Genomic DNA, 6,104 nt, shown 5'->3' with positions numbered 1-6,104 from the left:
TCATATACCATTAGTAAATAATCTAGGCATATAGGTACACAAGAGCCACAAGACTGATCCGAGTTTCAGCTTAACATCAACCAATTGCTTACAGTCCAGAATAGAGTGGCAAAATTGCATCGAGAACAAGATCTGACACTTGCATTGTTGTGTTTTCCCACTGTATATCTGACACACACACTACATGCACTCTCCAAATATGTATCCAACCGGCTCTACTCTACGGTTACTGGATTTTGCGGACTTCTTGGCCATGTTAAGTAAAGAAGCCCCATAAGTGTCATTTCGTAGCAAGATTGCAGCCACTTCTGCCCCCTCCTATATGTAGTACTAGAAAACATCACATGAAGACTTTCATTAAGAAAATGGTTGTATAAAAGTGAATCTTGTGAAGAGAGTCAATTCAGCTCTAGTGTTCAATGTCACAATGTCAGAAAGCAAGCAATAAGAATTCAGTTATATGATCAAGCCCTCAACCGGAACCCGCGACATGCCCCGACGCTCGGTCCCCATCCCACACTATTGTGGACGCCTCCAACACCGTGACATCCCCGAGGTGCCCCCAAGCCGACGCGTGAACTGGATCCAGCGACCAGGCGCGTCCATCAGTTGGTATCTTGGCCAGCGCCAGCGGCTCCCTTCAACATCACCACCCTCCGGAAGTTTCTCACTCAAGAGAAATGGAAACTTCTCACTCAAGAGAAATTTTCTTTTGAAATTAAATATTATAGACTAAATTACTAACAGGATCAGTGTCCTGACCATGAGATAGTTACAGTGCCCTCCATAGAAAAAAGAACTTGAATCGGAGATCGATATAAGTTATAGCTCTTTCACCGTCGTTGAAGAAAAATATAACTGTTGCACCATGCTAGGCACTCAGATAAACCCCAAACATATTGTATATTTATTTGGAAGAAACTTCAACAAAATAAGAAAATCTAGGGATCAAAATGGTAAACTGTTTTAGGATCTTGCACAAGAAATCAGTAAAACTTGCAAAGCGCAATTGCAGATCCTGTCCTACTATTCTCAAAATTCAGAGATGTCATAAACTGAAGCCACTTATGTTTAGGCTAAAACGGAATGTCGGTATGTTTGTTTTGGGCGAATTTCTTTTAGCAAACTCACTGATGCTCTAAAAAACCATAAACCAAAGCAAATGCATGCTGTCTGTTCATTTTCCTTTTATGTAGGATCTGCTGAACTGATGAGTTGAATAATTGTATTTGGAATATGATATCATATATAGTAACTCATTGCCTGCTACCAATACAAGAAACCTCACATGAAGCATATGACAAGGTTTATCAAACAAGCAAGTAGTATTAACCTCCAGTAAATTACATCAAGATGGAAGCTTTCTATTTAGTACTCCCTCCGTCCGAAAATAAGTGACTCAAGTTTGTACTAACTTTGTACTAAAGTTAGTACAAAGTTGAGTCACTTATATTGGGACGGAGGGAGTAGACAGGTAGTCGATGGGATGTTACCTGCAGGACCTTCATCTTTTCTCCTCCGAGCTGAGTTGTGCCACCATGAAGGACAGTCCTTCCAGTTCCACACGCTTGGACGACCAGTGCCATCCAACAGCAGGTGGCGTAGTGGAGGCATGGGTGATCTGCACACGCACACACATCTGCTAGGTCAAGCGCCAACCGACAAAGAACTCGCCAGAGATGCTTAAATCTGCAGTTCACCAAAAGATTTCTACCTAATATCCTGCTCCCAAATACTTAGAAACTGTTTTTTTCAAAATAAGAGTTATATTAGCATGGGCACCAAGAGGAATGATATTGTATCATCTTATAAAAAAACATACAATTTCTTAGTGCTCCTAGAGAATCACAGGACATAATTAATGGATTAATTAGCCTACAGAGTACAGACTGACCTTGGGACTCTCCTTTACAAGGAGCTTGCAAGAAGACACAGTTGAAACTGGTGCTCCCCGTAACAATAATGTTCTTGCAGCTTGCAGCTGCTGCCATGACATTCATCCTACTCCATGAAAGAGAAAATTGGCAACGATGTTTAGGTTTGCCATCGCTGCATTCATGCTTATCTTTCATAGAAAGAACACAGCAAAACAATTCCAAATCTCCGAATATCTGCTATTGTGTGCATGAAATTATTAGCAATCTAATTGCGACGAGGGAGATATATAATCAGTACATGGTGAGTTCAGCTTCTAGCGATGCAATAGATACATGTTCAGTATGATTAGATAATACAGAAGATTGACCGAAGACGGATCAAGGGCTGCGTCGCCGTGGGGCATACCTATATATCCTCCCCTCTGGTTCCTTCACTATGACAAAACATCTGTTTTAGGAGCTATTGAATTCCAAGAAATTTTGGTGCTCATACTTTCTGTCAGAAAAATGTTAAAGGTCAAATACTCTTGTTAGGATCGGATTCACAAATAAATATACATGTTTGTGGGAGAGGTGCTTCTTCTGGATCACAGAAAATGGTCCAGCCATTTGGCGAAAGATACCACCGTTTTGGCCATCCATTTCTTCAAACATCTTTAGTCATATTCAGATATCCCCAAAAGGACACAACTACAGATAAATGGTTTCAGATAGACGATGGGTCAGCTGCATTTTGCATCAATTATATATCATATGACATATGAAGATGACAACCCTATGATCTAGAACAAGGATAGCTACCAAAATCGAACAGAGGCAATGGAGGGGGATTTCTATTACCAAAGAGAGAAAAATACAGAGCTGAGTAGCCCTTAATTAATGAGCTATCCCACATCACCAAAAAAGGGTAAACAATTAAAGTGAGCTGACTTGTTTAGCTAGGTTGGAATTCCAAGACCTCGGCGAGCTTGTTCTCGTAGGCGTCCTTCCATTGCACATGCCGCTATTAACCCATGTAGCCCTTCTGCGTCGTGCCACCACGTGGGTGGGGTATGATCCTTCCTGTATCCAAAGAAAAATTGTTAGTGTATGATCTATGGAATCAAGTAGTAAGCTACCTGAAGTATCGATCACCTGTATATAAACCATGACATAATTTTGTCCCACCAATAAATTCCTAGCTGTAAGTTGTCTCTCAGCTTTGTCAATCAACAACTACTTTTGATTATCCTATCAATGGCTTAGTTTGACAAACATAAACAATAACCATAATTTAGTTGAAACATATGCATGACATTTATCAGAAAGATAAGCTATGAGTGTATAAATTCATGTAGTATCTCTCAATATACAAGGAGCAGTACAGAGCTCTGCTTATGAGGTTACAAACATCTTTGTATTCACCAAAAGATGATCATGATATTTTTATAGCAGCTCGAAGTGCTGCCCGGCGGAGCTCAACCGGCGTGCCTCCCCCAGCAGTAGCGCCTACACTATTCTTTATGCAGACAAGTATGATGACAGTGGAGAGGCAACATGGAGCCAGCAATTTGATGAGCATTTCAAGGCTGCACCCCACCTTTTCATGTCTATGCTACACTTTCTTATTCCCACGTCCATGTGGAGAGTGTGGTTACCAGGTAGAGGTCTCCTACTAAAGAAAACTGAGTCAAAATGCATGCTACTACTCATACTGTTTTCAGTACAGAAAGAACAAGCCTAATCCTGAGAAAATGAGTTGTGCTGAACAAGCCTAATCCGTGTACAAAGGAGCCAAAAAAACATGTTAACATTACCATCACTCGTACAAGTAATTAATATAAAAATTTATCATGGAAATATTCCTCAACCTTTTCTAGGAATGTTGATGAGAGCTACCAGTTGAAACTAATATGTGTTTCTTCATGTGCCTTTGCTTTGAAACATCTAGTTAGCTAAGTTCTATAGTATGAGCATCAGCTTGAAAAAACAGTACGAGAATCAATTATACTTCTAGCCCTTTCGAACATCGTCATACCAAAGTAGCAACAATTCTCTTGTACAATCCATTTAATCTAATATTTTTCTTGAGTCTGCAAGATAAAGAATAATGATATTGGGTCATAGCCTCATAGGCATCATCTATACGTCTGCCAAATATTAACAACATATGTGTTTAACCAAGGTTATCGCTCTGACCTTCTTTTCTAGCGATTTTTCCCAATTTAAGTTATTGCCCCCTTTGATTTCCCAATAGAAATTCTTTGAATCCTGCACTCGTAACACAAGTAGTTATGCGAATGCACACACAACACTTTGAAATGTGAAGGGATTAAACCCAGTTCAAAAAATAATAATAACCGAATAGCATAAGGATGGATGGATGTTGTGCAACAATAGTCAGTCATTATAGTAGACTGAGAAAAGATCATTGTTTCTGTAACACGATGATATTCAGAGGATCCAACCATCAGTTCTTCCAACACAACCTTGATCGCAAAAATATTAGCTAGCATAAGACAGTAATAAGATCACTTAAATCAAATTTCAGCAGAAAGATGCCATATAGAGCTGTGTCCTATTAGGGACGTATCCACTTATTACACATCTAAAACAGTACACAGATTACAGTGAGTGCACATATTCAGAATGTCAGAAGATCTCCAAGATGAGATAAGTTGTCATTCAAGTGTCCAGAATCGGGGACTGCTTACCTCCCTTGGTATGCTTGGTTTCCATGGAGCAAATATTATGAGCCACCAAGCTTAATGGCAGGTCACACGCACTCTTGAAGGCAACCAACGAGAGGTCGATGCAAGTGATGGGGACGCCCTATCGCAGAAGCTCCACCTCGTGTCGCGAGTTGCCGTACCAAAACTCAAGGACCAGCGACACACAACATATGCTCAAATCAGGAAATCATATTGACCAGGCGAGTATGCACATCCAGGCCAGGATAATCTAACTTCCAGAACCTAAAGATGTGAAAGGTCGCAATATCAAGTTCATCAATCAGACATGTATCAAGTGACCAGGCCCAACCACCACCAGCAACAATGCAACATGAAGAGAGAGTGCTGCCGAGGGAGGATGCGGAAAGGGGAGGATCAAGACCAAGTTCTCGCTGCCAAGGGAGGATGCGGCCACGCCGGGTCGGAGTGAAGGAAATATGCCCTAGAGGCAATAATAAAGTTATTATTTATTTCCTTATATCATAATAAATGTTTATTATTCATGCTAGAATTGTATTAACCGGAAACGTGATACATGTGTGAATACATAGACAAACAGAGTGTCACTAGTATGCCTCTACTTGACTAGCTCGTTGATCAAAGATGGTTATGTTTCCTAGCCATAGACAAAAAGTTGTCATTTGATTAACGGGATCACATCATTAGGAGAATGATGTGATTGACTTGACCCATTCCGTTAGCTTAGCACTTGATCGTTTAGTATGTTGTTATTGCTTTCATCATGACTTATACATGTTCCTATAACTATGAGATTATGCAACTCCCGTTTACCGGAGGAACACTTTGTGTGCTACCAAATGTCACAACGTAATTGGGTGATTATAAAGGTGCTCTATAGGTGTCTCCGAAGGTACTTGTTGGGTTGGCGTATTTCAAGATTAGGATTTGTCACTCCGATTGTCGGAGAGGTATCTCTAGGCCCACTCGGTAATGCACATCACTATAAGCCTTGCAAGCAATGTAGCTAATGAGGATATGTCTGCATTGGGCAAGAGAGCAGCGACGGGGGACCTGGTTGCTAGTACAGGAGGCGAGGACGCTGGCAAGGCTCTGCTTGTTTTTAATAATTTGTCAAACCCAGTCGAGTATTTTCTTTCAGGTACTCCAAAAAAACGCAGGACATTGGGGTCGCTGGACGGGCAGCAGACTTAGCATGGAGACGGGACACGTGATCAGGAGATGGAGGAGGGATCTCACACACCGGAGGCAGTTGGCCTAGGGGCCGCCGACGAACTGACGGGGCGACGGAGCCCCGTCAGGAGCAATGAATATCCTTAGCTGGAACTGCGGAGGGGCGGGGAACCCTCGGACAGTTCGTGATCTTGTGAGCTTGGTGCAGGCTCAGTCCCCTAGTATCGTCTTCCTTTATGAAAGTAGGCAGCCAAAAAATAAAATGAAGAGACTGCGTGCTCGTTTAGGTTTAAGAAGTTTTGATGCTTTCGATTGTAATGGTCTTAGTGGTGGTCTTGCCTTGTATTGGCATGAGTCACTGAGT

The sequence above is a fragment of the Triticum aestivum genome, chromosome 3B (assembly GCF_018294505.1).
Source record: "Triticum aestivum cultivar Chinese Spring chromosome 3B, IWGSC CS RefSeq v2.1, whole genome shotgun sequence".
NCBI lineage: Eukaryota > Viridiplantae > Streptophyta > Magnoliopsida > Poales > Poaceae > Triticum > Triticum aestivum.
This window is presented reverse-complemented; position numbering follows the sequence as displayed.